Source organism: Protopterus annectens, chromosome 4.part0 (genome assembly GCF_019279795.1).
Source record: "Protopterus annectens isolate FY-2018-M chromosome 4.part0, PAN1.0, whole genome shotgun sequence".
Lineage (NCBI taxonomy): Eukaryota > Metazoa > Chordata > Ceratodontiformes > Protopteridae > Protopterus > Protopterus annectens.
Window position 1 is genome coordinate 923,164,140 of NC_056733.1, and position 23,041 is coordinate 923,187,180.

Below are 23,041 nucleotides of genomic sequence, written 5' to 3' on the forward strand. Positions count from 1 at the left end.
GATCTGATGGTAGTTGAGCCCTTGGTGCCGGAACTGTCCCTTCCTCGGTCGGCACCGTTGACCTCGACTCCGTCGGAACAGTTAGCGGACTCGCGGAACCGACTATCCCTCCTTGGCTCCGGGACAGAGTCTCGAACCGATCTTTCGGTGCCGACTCTCCCCCTCGGTGCCTCGGCACGGATCACTTCGGCTCCGTCCTCGGGGTCGATGCCCTTGGCCTCCGCGTCGGAGACACTTCCGCGTTCTTCGGAACCGGAGGACTCCTCGGCTCGGGGTCCGGGAGCCTTTGACCTCATGAGGAAGGTATTGTCTTCTCAGACAACCACGTCAATGGAAGCAACTTCTCTCTCCCATAAAGGTCCGTTGTCTACTTCTGCACCCACGACTACCCATAAGCGTAGAGCACCAGTGTCTCAGCCACTCCCAAAGGGAGCCCCTTCTTTCTCTGAGGCCTCACCGGAAACCCATCCCGATGATGTTCCGAGGAAAAAGTTGTGCAAGAGGAGGCACTTAGATTCTCCACAAGAATCTTTAACATCGGATACTGACTTAGATGAGTCAGAAGGGTCCCCAAAATCACCCTCAGAGGATGTCTCCTTTGCTGACATCCTGGAGATCCTGAAGCAGAGAGGTGATTGGCAGGCCCTACCCCCTTCTGAGGATGAGTCGGTTCTGCTGAAGGCATTTGGTGCTTGCCCTTCCTCCTCCTGGGTCACTCCGCCCTCCGAGTTAATGGAGTTAATTGCTCTAAGGGTGTGGGAGGCACCTGACAGTGGAGCCAGTTCCCAGGAAACCTAACAAATACATAACTGCCCCTCAGGACAAGTCATACCTTACTAAGGGAGTTCCAGTGGACGCTATGGTGGTGGCCGCAGCCACTAAAAAGGAGATGTCCGAATCTTCCTCGTCTGTCCATCCCCCTAACAGAGACTCTAGGACCATGGACAGATATGGGAAGCACATTTTCAGTTCAGCGACTTTTTCCATGCGATCGCTGAACTACTTGACACACTTCACATGATTACAGAGGGATCTAGTCAAAGAGTTGGGAGATACCCTCCAGGGTAATACAGATGCTGCTGTCTCGGACAAAGTTACAGCACAGTTCAACACCCTTGCATCCATAGTGAACTCGTCCATGAGGCTCATCTCGTATGCGGCCGAAGGGTCGAGTAGGGCTGCAGCTTCAGCGATTGCTCTTCGTAGACAATCCTGGATGCGGCTGTGCTCCTTTGCGGAAGCCTTTAAGTCTTCCTTTACTAACGCCCCCTTTGATGGTGCCACTCTTTTTGGCCCCAAAGTAAAGGAGACCCTAACCCGGTGTGAGCAGGAAGGAAAGACTCTGTCTGCTGTCGGCGTCCATTTTTCCACCCCATCCAGACCGTACCCCAAAGGGCAACGAGGTGGAAAGATGTGGTTTCGTAAACCCCAGGGTTCTTTCCCAGGCATACAGGGTGATGCCCCCCCCCCCAGAGGCAGAGGAGGGGGCAGAAATGGAAGACTCCGCCCTGGCGGCAGAGGAGGTCCGCAGAACCAAGGTGACAGGGATACCATCCCTGATGAGCCTTTCCAGCACTCCTGAGAGGAGGCCCGACTGTCCTGCTCTGGAGGTAGTCTGGGGTCGCTTAGCTTTATACCCTCAGGCCTGGCAAAGCCTTACACTTCAGAAAATTGGGTAAAAAGCATTATTACCAGAGGTTACAAAATTCCCTTTGTATTTCCCCCATTACCACAGAAAAGATTCCCAGATGTACGACCCCATCTGCGAAAACCTGCAGCTATAGAAATCTCAAAGCTTCTAGAGAAAGTCATCCAACCAGTCCCGGCGGACCAAAGAGGATCCGGAACTTACTCAAGGTTCTTTTTAGTTCCAAAAAAGACTGGGGACTGGAGGCCAATTCTGGACCTAAGCACTCTCAATACATTTGTGAAGAAAGAAAAGTTCCGGATGGTCACGCTTCAATCGATCCTTCCGTTTTTACAGAAGGACGACTGGATGTGCTCAATAGATCTCGGGGACGCCTACTACCACATCAAAATGGCCAGAGTGTCCAGAGATCACCTGCGCTTCCGGCTGGGAGCCAGCCACTTTCAGTTTTGAGCCCTGCCTTTTGGTCTAACCTCGGCCCCCCCAGGGTTTTCACCAAATGCATGGCAGTGGTAGCGTCTCACTTGAGACACCTAGGATTCCGGGTGTTTCCATATCTGGACAACTGGCTCCTTACTGCCACCACCGAGTGTCAACTGATACAGGCCAGGGACTACACAATCAGCCTTTGTGCTCAGCTAGGGATTTCGATAAATTTAGAAAAATCTGCATTACAGCCCTCGCAGCATATTTCATTTATAGGCGCAGATCTAGATACCCGTTCTTTGCTACTAAAACTACCCTCCACAAGAATAGCTTCCCTGCAAGAACACGTATCTCTCCTGCTATTGTCCAAAAAGTCCCCAGCCAATCTAGTCCTGAAAGTCTTAGGGCTCATGTCAGCTTCCCTCATTGCAGTTCCCATGGGGAGGCTACACATGAGAGTTCTCCAATGGCTGCTGTTCGCACAGTGGTCGTTCCAGCAGTTACCGCTGACACACGAGATTCACATAATGAATACCTGCAAAGCACACCTGTCTTGGTGGTTACAGAATCACAACATCAGCGGCCGACCGTTTGTGTTACCCAAACCAACAGCTACGGTGACCACGGACGCTTCCCTGATAGGGTGGGGGGGACATCTTTCAGGGACAGACAGTCCAAGGCGAATGGTCCAGCTTAGAGTACAACCTGCACATAAATGTTCTAGAGATGAGGGCAGTGTTTCTAGCGTTGCAACACTTCTTCCCCCGTCTACCTCTAGGGACTATTGCAGTACAGACGGGCAACATGTCCGTAGTCTGGTACATAAACAAACAGGGAGGAACCAGGTCTTACCAGTTGTGCAGGGAGGCCATGAGAATTTGGCAATGGGCAGAGTCCACGGGTCGCTTTCTAATAGCAACGCACATCCCGGGGTTATCCAACGTCATAGCGGACAGGTTGAGAGCCATCCTGTTACCTCATGAGTGGTCCCTCAAGTCAGAAAGTGGCGGAAAGGATTTTCCACAAATGGGGTTAGCCTTGCTGCGATCTCTTTGCGTCTCCAATGAGCACCAAATGCAGAAGCTACTTTGCCCTTTTACCCCCTCCAGGGGATGTCCCCAGGGACGCTCTGATTCACGATTGGCTCCCGGGTCTCCTGTATGCTTTCCCTCCTATACCACTGATCCCGAAATGTCTTCAGAAAGCCAAGGACCAGGAGAGGACTATAATTCTCATTGCCCCGTTCTGGCCTCGACAGATCTGGTTCCCCTTTCTTCAAGCCCACCAAATGCAGGAGCCCTGGATTCTGGACCCAGTGCCAGATCTGCTGACTCGCTCATCAGGGGCTCCTCACCCGTCGCTCCTATCCCTCAAGTTAGCAGCCTGGCTGCTCCGCTTCCCTACTTGGCCAGGTCTGATCTTCTCTCTCCGGCAGTCCAGAACATTCTGGTCGCCTCCCACAAGGCTTCCACTACTAAAATCTATACCAGTAAGTGGAAACGTTTCGTTCACTGGGCAACTACACAGCATTTGGATCCTTTAGTAGCCCCCCTAAACAAGGTTTTGGAATTCCTGTCCACTCTGTTTCACCAAGGAGCCTCTACTACCACTTTAAAAGTTCAGTTGGCCGCTATTTCCAACTTTCACATAGGAGAAAACGGAGCTCCCATTATGGCTCATAGGCTTTGTAAAGCCTTCATGAAAGGGTCTTTTCATCTCAGACCAACAGTTAGGTTACCTACAGCTCCTTGGAATCTAAATTTACTCTTATCCCAGTTAATTTTACCACCCTTTGAACCAGCTTCTTCCTGTTCCTTAAAGTTCTTGTCCTGGAAGACTCTTTTCCTAGTAGCTATCACTTCAGCCAGAAGAGTATCAGAACTTCAGGCACTTTCCATCAAGCAGCCATATTTAATTTTTCACCCTGACAGGGTATCATTACGCACCAACCCTTCCTTTCTCCCTAAGGTCTGTTCGGTTGCCAACATTAATCAGTCCATTGAGCTTCCTACATTTTTCAAGAACCACTCCAACAAGCTGGAATATATGTTACACAAATTGGATGTTCATAGACAACTCAGATTCTACCTGGATAGAACTAAAGACCATAGGAAAGTGGACCAACTATTTATACCCTTTGCGGACAACAAAAAGGGCATGGCAGTTACGAAGCGCACACTTTCTAAATGGCTAACTGATTGTATAACCTTCGTGTATTCTGCTTCAAACCAGATTTTGCCCACCAAACCAAAGGGACATTCTACTAGGTCAGTTTCCACATCTCTGGCTCATGCGGCTCGTCTGCCATTGGACACTATTTATGCAGCCGCCACTTGGTCTAAACCGCATACATTCATCACTCATTACAAAGTTGATAGGACTTCCAGGGATAGAGCATCTTTTGGTTCCACTGTGCTCAGGAACATTCTTCCGTGAGTCACTCAGGGTAACGGAGCTAGGGACGCTACCCATTTGTAAGAACAAATGGCGAGATTGAACACTCTCACATAAAGAAGTTATGTCGTTACCATAACGTTCCATGTGGAGTGTCCATCTCGCCTTTGTTCTTACATCCCCACCCTCCCACCCTCAGGTCTGGAAGAATGTACGGATTTAGAAGTCTGGTCCGTTTGTCTCCCACTAGTGGTCTCTCTGTTGTTCCTACTGGCTTGAGCTAGTTTCTGTTCCTTATGTATACTTAGGTATCCCTTTTTATGCTTGATTACCTTTGTTGTTGCTGGATCTGGTCTTGTTTTGCAAACTAGATCTGAGGTAGAGGCAGAGGGAATTGTGGGAGGTAGGTTGGTCTCGAGCTTCTCCTAGATGTAGAGCTTTGCTAAGCGGCCAACTCTGCTCCGACACCCATTTGTAAGAACAAAGGCGAGATGAACACTCCACATGGAACGTTATGGTAAGGACATAACTTCTTTTTAATGTAGTCTATTTGGGTGGAAGAAAGCCGATAGAACTACGTACTTCTCAAGTGTACCTCCATTATGATGTATAGTCCTCATTTTGTGTCTTTAAAAAAAAAGTCCATTTTCCTTGTTGTTGCACATTGAAAGAGGCTGCCACATCTTCTGTTTTTTAATCATTTTTAAGAAATGCACATGTTAAATAGTACTGAGTCATATTAATTCATAAAAATAACTCTTGTGTAAAGAGTTACATTTTAAGCTTCCTGTTTGAGGTTTTTAGTAAGCTGTTGGCACGTTTCACATATTTTGCCCATTTGTTCCACACTGAGAGGTAGTGATGTTCTTTGTGTTACACTGTTGCAGTCATCACCTGTGGGGTTATCCCTGTTGTGGTAGCCCTTGGCCAGCCTGAATACCAGCATCAATGTTTTTGTGTGCCGGTTGCTGTCGCCTGTAGTCTGAAGTCAGGTCGTCGGTACTATAAAGCAAGGAGCAATGCAGCCGACGTCATTACATCAGTCTTTCTTGCTGTGGAGCCCATAGCAGAAGCAGTTTGCACAAGTGCCAGTCGGTCGCTACCAGAAATCGAATTTCAGCAGAAAACATCTAAAGCTAAGTACCCCGTCGGGGACCATTTTTTCTTGCTCTAACCGATGTCTGAAAATGTTAACAATCTTCTCACCTGTGGAAAGCAGATCCCACACCGAGACTTCCATTCTTACTACATCATTTGTTTAGGCCTAGATCATGACGTCCCTCGTTGCCGGTTCTGTGCCCCCTTTAATGTGAGACCCATTCACCGTAGAGCTCTCTTTATAGACAGTTATTTTCATATTTAGTCTTCGAATTCTGATATGGCATCCATCAGCCAACAATCCGCCGATATTCCAAAAAAACATAAAGATAGAGACAGGCCACACAAGGCTAAGCCTTCCAACCGACACTACCGCGAAGCAAGTCTTCAGTTCCATGGACTTCAGTGAGGCGTTTTTGCAGCTTCTGATGCCTAACTCACTTTCTGCGCATACCTCTGCAGAGTCCCTTTCAGAGTCCGGAATGCCGCAGAAATCCACTTCGTCTTCTGAGCCTTTGGCTGTCTCTGCCTTGGTTGGGTCCAAAGCTGCGACACAGGCACCGGCTTCCGAGGAGGCCACTCACAAGACCGATTCTAGACAAAAACTAACGTCTTCGCCTTGAAGCCAGGCCACTCCTAGGAAATCTGCTTCTAGCCACCATCTTGCTACTGCTCCCCCACACCAAGCTCAAATGCTTAAAATGACGGATGATTTCATCTCCCTTATCTGAGGTACTCAAGCCCCCACTCCAAAAAGGAAAAGGCTTCCTTCTCCAGAAATTGACAGACCAAGAGTCTGAGGAATCTGATTATTCTGCCTTTGAAGAGGAACAGCAGCCCTTAACTGTTTGAGGATTCAGATGCAGAGGAATCCATTCCCTCTGCCTCCGTTCCAAAGGACCTCTCCTTTGGGGAAACCCTTCACTCCCTCAGGGAACATTTTCAGTCGAAATCTCAGTACTACCCACAGTCAAAGAAATGACTTGGAGAGCTTCTGCACCTATCCCAGCACAGACCCTTGGCCATCCCACCTATTCTAGAAGTGGTGGATGATGTTTTCCTTGAATCCAGTTTAGCTTTTGATGCCCTGCCTCCTGCTCCAGCTAAACCTGACGAGTACTACAGAGTACCGGATTCTCACAAATACCTGTACAGGAACCCTACTACAGACCCTGAGGTCATTACACAAGGACCCAAAGTAGTTAAGACTAGTTCTGTCAAGAATCCAGAGCTCTGGACAGATGGGTTAAGAAAGTATATACATCTGCAACCTTAGCTATCAGAGCACTCAATTGTCAGTTCCATATGTTAAAGTATCAACAACACACTTTAGAACTATTAAAAGAGACGATTGCTAACTCTCCTGGCGGTGTCAACACAAAAAGAGCTGACAGAATTACTACACTCTGTAAGTGGTCAAGCACTCATTACAATATGGATATGACACTTCTAGAAGCCTTTAGAAGGGCAGCAGTGACCGGATCTGTTATTAGAAGACATGCATGTCTGAAGGAACAACCTCTCCCTGATCATGTCAAGTCTAAACTTATTGATGCATCCTTAGATGAGGAGCACCTGTTTGGGGGGAAAAAGCAGAAGAGGTGCTTAAAAAGATGGAAGACAAATTTAAATCTATGCAAACAGTAAAAGATTTCTTTCAAGTTCAACCACCCAGATTCAGCAGGAGCTTTCCCTCTAAGCACTGGGCCTTCCCTGCACCCAGCAGACAGGGCCAAAGTAAGCCCTGCAGGGACAGGACATCCAGGCCCCTATCCCAGGGCCAGCAAAGAAGCATGCAGTGGACCACTTCTTGTCTAAGGCCGGGAGTTCTAAGAAATGCTTCTGTGGCAAGCACTCACAATGACCCTCCTTCCCCCAGCCCTCCTTTCACTCATCAAAAACTAGGAGGAAGGCTCACCCTCTTCAAGGACAATTGGGTTTCTATAACCAAGGACCAGTGGGTCTTAAAAGTAATTTCTCAGGGATACAGATTCTCCTTCAGTGAACTCCTAATCCCAAGAAGGTACCTAGACCTCCTCCCAAACCAGTGGGCAAAGACATTGAAACCGGTCCAAACTCTAATATCCCAGTGGGCAGTAGAATCTGTCCCTCCAGATCAAATAGGAAAAGGTTTTTACTCCAGACTATTCCTTGTTCCCAGAAAAGAGAGCACTTGGCACCACTTCCTGGATCTATCCAAACTGAACACCTCCTTGGTGGTCCCGAGATTCAGAATGCTAACCTTCCAGCAGCTCCTGCCTATGCTCACACAAAGTGCCTGGCTTGTGATACTAGACCTAAAATATGCCTACCTCCACACTCCCATCAGAGAATCATGCAGAAAATTCCTGAGCTTCAGAGCAGGCTGTCAACACGGTCAGTTCTCTGCACTGCCCTTTGGCTTATCTACTGCTCCCAGGGTATTCACCAAATGCTTCTCCCTGGCTGTATCATTCTGAAGACCGAGAAATATACAGATTTGCCCTTACCTGAATGACTGCCTCATTCAGGCAGAGTGCAAAGAAAAGTTACTCGAGGACCTTGTCTTTGTCAAATCACTCCTAACTTTCCTAGGGTTCACCATCAATCATAAAAATAAAAACAAAACCCCACCAGGAAAATTATTTTCCTGGAGCTGTGCTAGGCACAGCAGTCCAAATGGCCTTCCTATCCTCAGAAAAGCAGAGCTTCCTGCCTCTCTACTTCACCCAGATGGCTTCCAGAAGTCACCTCACTGCAAGGAAGTTTCTGCAAGTCCTGGGATACATGGCATCTTGCATCCTTCTAATCCTTCTTGCCAAGCTTCAGATGAGAAAACTTCATTGGTACTTAAAAGAACCTTTGGTGTTACCACTCTGTCCCTAGAGACCACTCTCCCTCTGATCCCATGTGTAAGGGCCAAATTTCTCAGGTGGGCAGAGGCCTGTGCCATGAACAAGGGTCTTCCCTTCATCCTCTGCCCTTCAGGCCAGACCATCTCCATCAACACCTCAGACATTGCTTGAGGTGCTCACCTAGCAGGCAGGTGTACCCAAGGCCTTTGGAATGCCCAGCAACTTCACTTGCACATCAACCAGAAAGAAATGATGGCTCTGACTTCCTTCCAACCCCATCTCAGGACAGGGGTCCTCCTTATAAAAATGGACAATACCACAGTGATGTGGTACATCAACAAGCAGAGGGCACCCAATCTTACCCCCTGTGCAGGTTAGCCATGAGTCTGTGGCTTACAGCCATCTCCATGAGGCTATACCTAATTGCCCCGTACTTACCAGAGATCAACAATACACTGGCAGACCACCTAAGCAGAAACTTACTGGACCCCCACAAATGGCAGCTCCACAGAGAAATCTTTCTGCAAATCGCACAGGAGTGGGAAACCCCAGAAGTGGATCTCTTTGCCTCGCACCTCAACCACCAGCTGCAAAAGTTCTGTACCAGGGAGTATCACCTCCTAGCATGGAAGGTGGATGCCTTCACCTTCCCCTGGAGCTCCCTCTTTGTGTACGCATACCCTCCTCTACTCCTTATTCCCAAGGTTCTGATCAAAATAAGAGAGGAGAGACCAAAGGCCATTCTCATTGCTCCATATTGGCCCAAATAGCATTGGTACCCCTTATTACGCAGTGTGACCTTACAGCCCTCAAAGCTGCTTCCCCTGATGTTAGACCTTTTGAGCCAGGAGAGGGGGAAGGTACTGCACCCAGACCTACAGACTCTCAATCTTTCAGCATGGCTTATACACTAAAAACTAAGAGTCTCTGTTAAGCAAACAGGTCCTGGGCATCATCACCGAGGCCAGAAGGCCCAGCACAAGAAAATCATATGCAGGAAAATGGAAAATATTCTGCTCCTGGAAACAATCCAAAGGGGGCAGTACCTCTCCGCCTTCCATCCCTCTCATCCTGGGTTACCTAGCAGAGTTGCTCAATAGTAGCCCGTCTTTCTCCTCTATTAGAAATCATGCCTCTGCCATTTCTGCCCATTATGATTCGGACCACCCCTCTTCTCTCATCCTTTGATTAAGCAATTCCTCAGAGGGGCTTCTAATTTCAGGCCTCCTACGCCACCCTGGGACCTGAGCTATTTGTTATAAAAGCTAACCTTACCTCCTTTCGAACCTGCCTCTTCAACAGAATTGAAATACCTCTCATGGAGGACTGCCTTCCTACTAGCTATCACCTCAACCAGAAGGATCTCGGAACATCAAGCTCTCATGGCTGTCAAGCCCTTCATCATTTTCCATGTAGACAAATCTCTCCCTGAGGACTAACCGCTCCTTTATGCCCAAGGTGATATCTGATGTGACCCTTAACCAGACAATACACCTTCCCACCTTCTTTCCTAACCCTCAAAACAAGGGGAAAATAATTCTACACTCACTAGACATGCACAGATAACTCTGATACTATCTGGACTGTACTAAGCCATTCAGAAAAACAGACCAGCTTCTTGTAAGCTTTGCCCAAGGGGTAGGGGGGGAAGCCCATCTCCAAACAAACCATTTCCAAGTGGATTTCACACTGTATCAATTTTTGCTGCAGACTACATGGGAAAACCTTCTATAGGTCTGTTTGTACCCACTCCACAAGGGCAACCTCCACTTCCACTGTCTTCCTCAGAGGAGTACCTACCAGGGACATATTGGAAGCGGCCATCTGGACCTCTGTCCACACCTTTACAGAGCATTATCCCCTACCTCTCTCTTTCCAAGTCTAGGGCAGGGTTTGCCTTTGCAGTTCTGCAGGGCCACCTGACCCATACGTAGGACTCTACTTATCCTTCCACCCTTTACCTCAGCTTTGGGAATCCTCCCACAGGTGATGACTGCAACAGTGAAACACAAAAAACATAGTACAGTTGTGTGCACTTAACATAAATGTAGATGTTAGAGTGTATTCACTGTTGCAGTCCTGGGCTTCCCAAGGTGACTTTTAGCCACCAGGACCACTTCTTCCTCCTCCCTTGTGCTTCTGATAGGTTAGGGCAAGAAAATCTGATGTAATGACATCGGCCACCTTGCTTTATAGAACTGACGTCAGACTACAGGCGACTGCAGCTAGTGCACAAAAACATTGACTCTGGTGTTCGGGCCAACTAAGGGCTACTACAGCAGGGATAACCCACAGGTGATGACTGCAACAGTGAATACACTCTATCATCTACATTTAAGTGTGCACAACTGTACTTTCTTTGACTAGTACTGCAGTGCAATAGGGTTAGTGTTTAAGTACTGACATGCTTCCATCTGCACGAGTTGGCAGTAGTTCAAGTAGATGTTGCACTAGTAGTGCATAGCTGATGTTTAGAATTGTTAAATTCACTGCAATGTTTCATTATTTATACACAGCTTATAAAAAATAAAGTAAAAAAAAGAATAAATAAAAATAAAATTTACATTATTTTAAATACCAGTTTGTTCCAGCATAAATTACCAGTTATATTTTTTTTGCTACATTTCCAAATGTTATATTTTAGCTGCATAGCCAACCATTTTGTTGGCTGTTTTTTGAGCAGACAGTATTTTTGAGAGTCCCTTTTGCAGTACCAACTGTTGTAATTCCTGCCTGCTGAAGCCCAAAGTCCAGAGTTTACAGATAAATATCCATTTGGGTTGTTACTTGTACAATAAGAAAGCAATACTGTCCTCTTCTGTCAGACCAGAGTCTCAGAAATGGGCATGTGCTTTCAAATATTCCTTTTACTACATTATTGTATGTAAAATCTGCATTATATTATGACAGTAAGTTTCTAGTTTCATCTTGTTGAGCTTTCATAAAATCCCTTCACTTGTATCCCTTTAGTGCCACAAAGTATCTAAACATACAACTCTAAAATCAATCAGTCATGACTCTGTCACAGCCTGTAAGTCATACCAGAAAACAGTATTACAAGGTGATATGTGTTGAGCTGAAAGTTCATAGTTTTACCAGATCTGCTTGCACTACCAAGCCCCACAAGGTGTGGCATAAGTGAATTTGCCATTTTTATTTGTGCTGATTATGCTGTGCTCATATGTAATCATGCAGAGGAATTGTTTGCTGCTTTTTATGTAGTGAAAGAAGGGCATCCAGGCTGTTTCTAGGCCTCTGATTGCTTTAGAACCTTTGAGTGTTTGCTACTGTTGGCCAGTTTGCAGATGTTCATTGTGCATACAGCTGCAGTCATAACAGATGGGTTCTCCTGCCGTCAGGTGGGTCCTCGGTTGGCCGAATTCCAAAGTTTAGGTCCGGTGTCGGTTGTCGTCGCTTCTTCCCTGACGTCAGTGCGACAGGGGTATAAAAGAACCAGCCGACACCATTTTCTTCAGTCTTTCTTGCTGCGGGGTGCCCGAAGCAGAAGCAGTTCGCAAGTGCCGGTCGGCCAGCTCCTAAGATTACGAATATTTTTCAACCGAAGACTTCTTGAAAACTAAGTACCCCGTTGGGGAAACTTTTCTTGCCTCAGACCAAAGTCAGACAAAGTTAATAATTGCATTTCATGTGGGAAGCAAATACTGCATAAGGATTTCCATTCCCTCTGTATACCTTGCTTAGGCCCAGACCACGACATCTCGGCCTGTCGTTTTTGTGCTACATTCAGCAGACGCACTATTAAGCGTCGGGCGGAGTTCGCCCAACACTATTTTGGCAAAAAGTTTAATTACATGTCGTTGGATACTCCAACTCCAATTTTGAGTAAACGACGTAAAGATAAGGAACGACATACGAGGTCCGCGACTTCTACCGACACCACGCTAAAGCCGACTACATGTGCTCCGGTTCTCAGCGAGGTGCCTACGCAGCCCCTGACTACCGATGACACTTCATTAGCGGTGTCTTCTGTGCCCGAGGTCGCAGGCTCTTTGGCCCTCACCCCGACTACAGATACCGAGTCACTCTTGGGGAAACTCAGAGTTGCCTGCCACCTCTCAAGGTGTCTTCAGGCCTCCTTCTTCCTTTTCCATTAAGGCTTACACTAAATCTAAAGCAGCCATGCATTCTAAAAGACAAGCTCCACAGGGCCCCTCTCAAGGCCCCATGCCTAAAAAGCAGATGCTCAAAATGGCTGAGGATTTGATTACTCTCATCAGGGGTTCTCAACCCTCCTCGGACAAAAGGCCCAGAGTGGAGGAAGAATACCCTTCCTCGGACCAGGCCTCCATTACTTCAGAACATTCTGAGGACCAGGAACATTCTTACTCCCCTTTCGAAGATTCTGATACAGAGGAGTCCATTCCCTTTGTCTCCCCCCCCCCCTGAGGATTACTCTTTTGGGGAAACCTTGCATACCTTGAGGGATCACTTCCACTGGGAAGGCCAAGAGTACTTAGACTCCAAGAAAAGGCTCAGGGATTTTCTTTTGCTCCCTCAGCACAGGCCTCTGGCAATACCTCCCGTCTTAGACATCCTAGATGATGTGTTTTGAGGCCAGCCTTAACCCAGATTCTTTACCTCCAGCTCCAGTCAAGCCTGACCGGTATTACCGGGTTCCTGATTCACACCAATTCCTATACAAAAGCCATGCGGCTGACCCAGAAACTATTTCACAGGGTCCCAAGGGAATTAAGGCCTCCACTGCCAAAAATCCATTACCTTCGGAGAGAGATTCCAGAGCTTTAGAAAGGTGGGGGAAAAAGGTATACACCTCGGCCACTTTAACCATGAGGGCTTTAAACTGTCAGTTCCATATGTTAAAGTATCAACAGTTTTTGTTATCTCAGTTGAAAAGCAAAATGTCACAACCTGAACAACCAGACTTGGAGTTGCAGGATTTGTTGCATAGTGCAGAGCAAGTGGGTAAACATACCTTGCAATGTGGTTTTGATGCTTTAGAGGCCTCTTGTAGAGCTGCTGTTACAGGATCAGTCATACTTAGACATGCCTGGCTCAAAGAGCAAACCTTCCCAGATCATGTCAAAGCTAAATTACTAGATGCACCTCTTCAAAAAGATGTATTGTTTGGTGTTAAAGCTGAGGAGGTATTAAAGAAAATTCAGGAAAAGGCAAAATCAATACAAACAATGAAAGATTTCCTACAGGTACAACCGCCACGTTTCAGTAGAAATTGGCCTTCAAAAAATTGGTCCTTTCCAGCCACGGACAGACCTCAAAGAGGTAAATACAGGCGCCCGAGAGGTAGAGGGCAATCTCAAGGATCATTTAGAGGCAGACAATGGCAAACATCTACACCAAGAGAGGGTGAGGATAGTTCACAGCCATTCAGAAAGCAGACCCAATGACTTCCCCCTGTGCATGCCAAGCAAGGCTCAAATGGCAGCACCTTTAGGCGGAAAACTGGCATTATTTTCAAAAAATTGGCATATTGTCACAAAAGACAAATGGATCCTGGACATTATAGACAGAGGCTACAGATTCCACTTTCACACCCTTCCAAAAATGAGAGGTATGCCAAACCTGCCACACAATCAAAGGGCAGAGGCACAAAAACAAATTTCAGATCTCATGGACATGAAAGCTATTCAAGAGGTACCTGCACAAGAACAGGGTCAAGGTTTTTATTCCAGACTATTCCTGGTACCAAGGAAGGGCAAAGATTGGAGACCTATTTTGGAGCTGTCCATCCTAAACACATATTTACTCGTACCAAAGTTCAAGATGCTCACATTACAGCAGCTTCTTCCCATGCTGGGCAAGGAGTCTTGGCTGGTAACATTGGACCTCAAGGAGACATACCTGCATGTCCCAATCGGACAAGATTGCAGAAGATACCTCAGATTTCTTGCAGGTTCATCCCATTATCAATTCTCTTTATTGCCCTTTGGCTTATCTACTGCGCCCAGACTGTTCACGAAATACCTGGCATCAGTAATTGCCTTCTGCAGACTTCAAGGAATACAAATATACCCATATCTGGATGACTGCCTGATCCAAGCGGACAGCAAACACACACTTCTGAAACACCTGGCGTTTGTAATAATGATGTTGAAATCTCTGGGATACTCAGTCAACAAAAAGAAGTCAAGACTAATACCCTCTCAAACAATAATTTTCCTGGGTGCCAGCTTGGATACAAACACCCAGATGGCTTACCTCACGCCAGAGAAATAAGGGAAATTAACTCAATACTTCAGAAAACTGGCAACCTTCACCAGGCTGACTGCAAGGAAAATCCTGCAGGCTCTGGGATTCATGGCATCTTGCATCCTGCTAATCCCACGTGCAAAGCTGCATATGAGGAAACTTCAATGGTACCTAAAAAACTTATATTCTCAACACAGCCACAGTTTGGAAGCAGTCATATAATTCCATGTCTTCAAAAGGAATTTCTGTGGTGGGCTCAAGCATGCCAATGAAACCTAGGTCTCCCATTCTGCAAGCTTCAAGCAAATCAAGTCATCACAACAGACGCCTCTGACTACGCCTGGGGGGGCGCACATGACAGATCGGTGCATTCAGGGCAAATGGTCACACAAAAAGAAAAGCACCTGCACATCAATCAAAAGGAAATGCTAGCAGTAATAAATGCTATTATGGCTTTCAAAGACCTACTGCATCCAGGACAGCTATTGATAAGAACAGACAACACCACAGTGATGTGGTACATAAACAAACAGGGAGGAACTCATTCATATCCCCTGTGCAGACTAGTCATGTCCCTTTGGAACACGGCTCTGGAATTGCAAATCCAACTTCAAGCACAATTCCTGCCAGGGAAGGAAAACACACTGGCAGACAACCGGAGCAGAAATATGACAGATCCACACGAATGGAAGTTGCATCCTCAAGTTTTTACAATGATAATTCAAGCATGGGGAAGGCCAGACATAGATCTCTTTGCCACCCACAGAAATTACCAATTGACAAAATTCTGCTCAAGGACCTTTCATCCACAGGCCTGGAAAGTGGACGCACTCTTTCAGTTGGACAACAATGACAGTTTATGCCTTTCCACCTCTTCCACTACTGACCAAAGTTCTATTAAAAGCCAGAGCAGACAGACCAAAGATGATTCTCATTGCTCCAGACTGGCCAAGACAACACTGGTACCCACTCCTTAGGAGCCAGACGCATTCCCCACCATGGATCCTGCCTCTAATGCCTCTTCTACTGACTCAGCACAACTTCAGAACTCTTCACAACTCTTCACAGTCAGCTGAAAACACTCAATCTAGCCGCATGAAGGATTCCTTAAATTCACAGCAGACCCTACTCTCCAAGGAGGTGTAGGATGTCATTTTGGAGGCCAGAAGGCCTTCTACTAGAAAAGCCTACTCCGCAAAATGGAAACGGTTTTGTGTCTGGAATCAGAAAAAGGGTCAGAATCCTGGAATACTGAATTTACCTCAAATACTACAGTACCTAGCCGAGCTGCTAGGCAGTGGACTTTCATTCTCCTCCATCAAAATCCATGCCTCAGCCATTTCTGCGGAGTACAACACTGATCCTCCTTTATTCTCTCACCCTCTCTTAAGACAGTTCCTCAGAGGGGCTAACAATATAAAACCCCCAAGGAAGCAACCAGTGCCTGCTTGGGACCTCAATTTCATTCTAGAAAAACTAACCCTGCCCCTTTTTGAGCCAGCTGCTTCAACAGATCTGCAATATTTGTCATGGAAAACAGCCTTCCTTCTAGCTATCACCTCAGCACATGGGGTTTCGGAACTACAAGCCCTCGTGGCTGTGCAGCCTTTCATCATTTTCCATCAGGCCAGAGTTTCCTTAAGAACCAATCCTTCATTTATGCTAAAGGTAGTATCCAGGGTAGCCTTGAATCAGGCTATCCACTTACCTACCTTTTACCCTAATCCACAAAACAAAGGGGAGAGGCTACTACATTCCTTGGACATTCACAGACAGCTCTGTTATTATTTGGACAGAACAAAGCCTTTCAGAAAATCAGAGCAACTCTTTGTGTCCTATGCTACAGGTGCTCAAGGGAAGCCTATTTCCAAACAGACACTCTCAAAATGGATAGCCCACTGCATACGCTTTTATTACTCTTTTCATGGTAAAGCTGTACCTACAGGTATCTGATCTCACTCCACAAGGGCCACAGCTACCTCTGCAGCTTTCCTCAGGGGGGTTCCTACCAAAGATAGTTTGGAAGCAGCCACTTGGAGTTCTGTACATACTTTCTCCAAGCACTATCACCTACCATTATACTCCAAAACTAGTGGGCTTTGACACTGCAGTCTTGCAGGGCATCCTGGCTCCAACTAGTTCCACTTAGTGCCTACCACCCCTTTATTAGCTTTGGGATTCTACCCATCTGTTATGACTGCAGCTGTATGCACGATGAACATAGTACAGTTTTGTACCTACCATAAATGTAGATGTTCAAATGCTAATACAGCTGCAGTCCAGGTTTCCCTCCCTCCTTCCCCTCTTGGGACAGGCCTTATGGCTAACACCTCCTCATACAACCTTACTGGGGTATTCTTTTATGGTGTATTGGCTTGCAACTACTGTTTTTTGATTATATTGCATTTGCTTTATTACATAAATTTATGTTTTTCCTTCCTTTTGGGGGCACCTGACATCTGGGGTAAGAAAAACTGAAGAAAATGGCGTCGGCTGGTTCTTTTATACCCCTGTCGCACTGACGTCAGGGAAGAAGCAACGACAACCGACGCCGGACCTAGACTTTGGAATTCGGCCGACCGAGGACCCGCCTGACGGCAGGAGAAGCCATCTGTTATGACTGCAGCTGTATTAGCAGTCGAACATCTACATTTATGGTAGGTACAAAACTGTACTTTTTGAGCATTCAGCAGTTTTCCATCTTGCTGTAAAGTGGGTATATCTGAGCAGCTTGGCACTCGTATGCCACTGCCACAAGATGGTACATGCTGAGTTGAAAGCTGCTCATTTACTGGATTCGACTGCATTTCAAACTCCACAGGGTCAGGGATAAGTAATTTTATTGATTTTTCTCTGATAACTGTAAGATTGTGTGTGTTTGGCGTGTGTTGGCTGTTTCTACACCTCTAACTGCTTTAGGACCTTTAATGAGTGTTGTTGCTATTGCACAGTTTGCTCTCTCTAGCTATTTTTCCACCATTTTCTATCTTGCTATAAATTGGGCTTGTTGGCATGGAGCTGTGCTATGAACAGTGGCATTGTAACATGCACTGTGTGGTTACAATTGATTTGTTTTAAAATTTGTACTTGCATATAATTTGCCTCCATATATTCTTCATAAGTTACATAAGTAATGTCTCCTTGTTTGCCCTTTACAGCTATACAGGCTACATGGTGTATTGTCCTTTATCTTATTGCTACTACTCGTTCTGAATTTTTGGTGCTCTGTAATTTGTTATACAGTATTGCTGTCATTGACATAACCACAATGTTTTTTTTCTAAATAATACTTCACTGTTACCTGCTGCTCCACCACCTCTCACTTATTGGTTCATAGGTGTTAACTAGGCTAACCACCACAAGGGGCTTTTTAAGCCTCGCTATGCATACCAAATCTCTGACCAGTTCTGATACACTTGATAATTGTAAGCATGGGCCTGGGAGATGAACCATTTACAGGTTCCTGTGTCCATTAGATACCTAGGTGCCAACACAGGGATTTATTTGTGTCCATTAGAGACACAGATGCCAAACCAGGGATGAATTTCTGGTTTCCCATCCAATTTTCCAAGTTGCACTTGAATTGGGTTAGGGAGGAACTCTGCTTCACATGACTAGGGAGCTTGTTCCATAGCCGTGGTTGCCTCTGGGAATAATATACCTCTCTCTCCAGCAGCTCCAGTTTATATCACAGTCGAGGTTTAAGTTTGTAGAATGGGTAATTCTGGTGCTGTTTTGTTTTGTGGATCTGCAGGAGGTGATCACATTGGGGTCTGACAATGCCGTGTATGCCAGGCATAGATCTCCCCTCAAAAGCCTGTAGAAGACAGAATACAGAGATAGGGCCTTGAGGCGGTCTGCATAGGATATTTTACTTATGCCCTGTATTCTTTTAGTGAGAAACCTCTGTGGACATTCTAATTGTTGGATGGTGTTGGTTAGGTACATACCAAAGGGGACATTGTACTCAATGATAGGTCTGATGAATGCCAAATATAGTGGAACAATGCCTTCCTTTGACTTGGATGCCATACTTTTGTTTAGAAGTTGTGCATTGTAGAATGATTTCCCCACCAATGTAGACGCATGCTTGTCAAAGGCAAGGTTACTACCTGTGTGTGTGTTCCTAAGTCCCTGACTACTGGGTTACTACCTGTGTGTGTGTTCCTAAGTCCCTGACTACTGGGTCAACTCTAAGGGGTGTGTTGTCAATACGATGGTTACCGGGGATAGATGACTTCCCAAAGGATACTGTTATGCGTTTCTTGGCATTTAGTTTTAGTCCATGGCTCTGACACCAGTTGTTTGTCTGTCAGCCCCTCCTGGAGAACATTTGCGTCAGTTTGAGATTCATTGACCGCTCCTAATTTGCAGTCATCTGCAAATTTAGTCAGCCAGAGACCACTGACATTGGCCTTGACTTCTGAGAAGTAAATGCCAAAAAGGAGCCATCCAAGGACTGATCCATGAGGGACTCCACTTGTGACTGGCCTCTTTGTATAGGTAGACTCCCAATTCAAACTTTGTGGGTCCTGTCTGTGAGCAAATTGGTTATCCACTGGATGACATATGGGTTTGTATATAACCTCTTTGAGTTTGTCAGCCATGCCTGACTGGGGTATTGTGTCAGATGCCTTGGCCAGTTCAAGGTAAGCAGTGTGAATGATTTTACTATCATCTATTGCTTTGGTGACCTTCTCAAAAAAAGTCCACCAAGTTGAGTAGGCTTGATCTGCCCCTGAAGAAACGTATCTGGAGGTTTACTATATCTCTGTTGATCATCTCCATGATAATTCTTTCCATGGCTTTACATGTAAGACTAGTGAGACTTATGGGTCTGTAGTTTCCAGGGTCTGTAGATAGCCCATCTTTGTGAAAAGGGATGACTGTTGTCTTTCTCCATTCATGAGGCAGAAAACCTGTTTGGAGTCTACAGTTAAATAGTAATTCCAGAGGCCGTGATAGGTCATGTTTCATGTTATTTATAAGGCATCATGAGATGTTGTCTGGGCCCATTAATGCAGTGCTCATGGTCTTAGAGAGAGCATTAAGGACATGTTCACTAATGGGGTCTGTATTATGTCCTCGAAGAGGCATTCTATAGACCGCCTTTTCATTTACCCTTAAAACACGAACTTACATAAAATTTGCCTTTGGTAGACTTAATTTGTCCTCTGAGTTGTTTAGCTTGTTGAGTTTTTTTATGCTGCTGAGTGCTGCACCTCCTAATTTTTGCCTTGATTTTCTTCCTCCTGTTATACAGCCTTTTGACTTTGTGATTTTGGCTTGTTTTTTGAGTTAATTTTGTACTACTTCCTGGTGGGTACAGCTGCCTCTATGCAGCTATTAACATGCTCGTATAGGGTTTCTGTGAACAGTTCTGCATAGGCTGCAGTGTTCTCAGAGTTTATGGGGGCTTGAAATTTTGCCAGGTTCTCACGTAATAGCAGGAAATTAGCCTTAGAATATCCTGAATATTCCAGGTTTAGCTGGGGGTCAAGGTTTTATTTTTACTTCAAAGGAGACCAGTTTGTGGTCTGACCTTACCAGGGAAGGCATTACAGTAGGGTGTGTGCAGCAGTCTCCTGTGTTAGTGAGGACCAGATCAGGTATGGTTGCACCCCTGGTTGGTGTATTGACTTTCTGGTCCAGGGAGTTTGTGTACAAAATCCAGGAATCTTTCTGTGTATACATTTGGTGTCATATAGAATTCCCAGTTAATAGTGGGGTAATAAGTCACCCATGAATATGGTATTGGGTTGGATGGTTAGTGTTTTCTAGTAAGTTTAAATACATGGTATGGGTTTCATGGGTCATAGAGGGGAACCTATAGCTAGCTTGCAAGGAAGTGGTATTGGAATTTGCCTGTGGTGATTTGAACATAGAGCAGCTCAAGTGCATTGTCCTATTTGACCAGCCTTGACATATATTTATCTTTGTAAATAGAGACACCTCCATCTTTAGTCCCTGCATGTGAAGTAGCTGGCTTAAATAAGTGGAAGGCATTGTAACTAGTATTTCTCTGTGGCTTTAAACCATGTCTGAGTGACCGCACTGATGTCAGCATTCTCTGGTGGCATTCTTGTCCTGCTTTTCACTGTTACTTGGTGGTGGTCTTGCAAAATACAACTCCCATTATGACTACCTTACTTACTGCACTTAACACCTAGCTACTGATTGTATTTTAGGTGCATATATCCTTATAAGATGCTACTACTCGTATTGTGACTACTCAGCTTATTGCATGAATACCATTTTATTAACTATTTTTCGATGTGTTTAGCCTTGTACATTGTGAATTTAGCAAATGAAGTGTTGAGCAGTATTATTTAGCAAACTAAGTTTTGAGCAGTATTTTTTGACATTTTGCATAAAGCTATACAATATTTGATCCACCAGGCTAGCACACAGGACATCTGCTTGTGTCCCTTCTGTTGCAAGCCTAATATCCATTTGTATTTTTAGGCAGTGAAGGATTTAAATATTTTTCATATACATTGATCTGTTGCTTGACACAAATGATTGTCTGTTAGGGACGTGCTGATTAGTTGTAATATGGAGGTTACCCACTCACCATGCAAGATAGACTGAGCACCACTTAATAAATCATTCTGATGTATGTTGAGGGAGTCAAATCTCTCTAGGCCTCCAAGAACAAGAAGGATAAAGCCTCAGCAGAAATCTGCAAACACTACTACTCCCTCTTCACATGTTAAAAAGAGTCACCAGGCTATAGTAATTACACCTTCTACTGTCACTAATTCCACAAAGTAACATGCAATAGTTGACTCTGTTGTCAGGCACAATGATTCCATGCTTAAAAGGCCAGGGTTAGAGTTAATCCTGTCTTTCTCTGCTACCAGAATCCTTGATGTTAACTGTAACCTTTGTCTGGTCTTGTAAGTGTGGAATCCGTGGTCTACATCTCGCGCTCCATGGCTACTGTGTACTGGTTAAAGCCTTTTAGTTGTTTTTTATATAGTGTCCCACTACTAGACATCCAAACATAAAAGAAACAAGTTCATACATCAGATCCAAGTAAGTCAAGGTAGTAGTTGTTAGTGCCAGAAGTCTTAGTTGCTGGATCTTGAGAGTTATTCAGCAACTTCAATACATTAGGTTAAATTGTAGAGAGAGCACTCCCTCTTGTAGGTGGGTTTTGTCTATACTGTGCATTCTGACCTAGGTCAAACTGTGGTGGTGTTCTTGTCTTTTTCATTGACCACCTCAAGGCTAATTTTCTGAGATCCAAAACTGGAATCATTGAGCTCCATCTTTGCCTGAACAGATTAAATTATCAGTTCATAGCTTGTTATACGGCACCCTCTCTCGCTCTCTCTCTCTAGAGGACCATGAGAAATAGTTTAATGTACTCACCAACTCATAATGAAGACTTCCTTTATCATGGGCAGTCTCGATTAAATTAGTGCACATATATCACTAAAGCTGAATATCACCACCTGATGAGTGGAAATTCCATAGAACAAACTTAGTTATTTTGATCTAATTGCTATTCTGTGTAACCCTGTAGGACTTGCTGTGTAGTACTACAAACTTTAGTAATTACATCTATACTTTGTTTTAACATTGGAGATTTTTCATTAGATTTTTTTAACTGTACTTCTTACTCATTTGTAGTTCCATTTTGAACTATTAATTTCACTAAATTTTGTAATTCTTTCCATTTTTTTATTTTTATTACTATACCAGTTCATTCTAACAGACTTGTATGCCTTAAGTGAATCCTATAAACTATATTCAGATACTTTTTCATTATCTGAGTAACCTAAATATATATTTTTTCTAACTGTTCGTTAGTTTTTGAAGTTTTTCCTGTAAGAAGAAATCATATTGATAGGAACGAATCTTACTTGGTTGACTGTAAATTTATTCAGTGTGGTATTGGGGATCAGATAAAGGAGAGTCTGAAATTTAGTACTTAACACTTTGGCATTTAAATCATTAATAATATAAACTGTGTCTGCATGTGCAGGGATACTAAAGGCATCTGAATAATATTTGTAAAACAAAGAGATGAGATCCTTAAATATATTCATATATTCAACATTCTATCCAGTTTTTTTTGTTAGCTTTGTCTCTCTATCAGAGCTAACATCTTTCTGATCTACAGTACAGTTGAGATCACCACAAAATTCAGACTTTCCATCAGGACGTCTAACAAAAGGTCTAAATATTCTTTAGCAGCCTTAACTCCTTAACCAGGAATCCAGTACATATTTGCTAATGTGTAAAATTTATTTTGATGTCCAGTAGTAACCACTAAATATTCATTTAATAGCCTTTTACAAAAATATTTTTCTTGGCATTAAAGATTTCTTCTTCCATAGAATGGTAGAGGCTCTTCTTTTATTTCTAGCATATGTCATGCAAAAAACAGTTCCTTGAAGAAATGCATCATCAGTTTTGTTTTAAAAAACCACTTTTTAATTAA

General features: G+C 44.8%; 1 protein-coding gene across 2 annotated transcripts in view; it reads left to right on the forward strand.

Moving 5' to 3' along the window:
- LOC122799678 (coiled-coil domain-containing protein 9-like) overlaps positions 1–23,041 on the forward strand; it is a 784,040-nt gene that overhangs the window by 229,196 nt on the left and 531,803 nt on the right. The window lies entirely within an intron of this gene.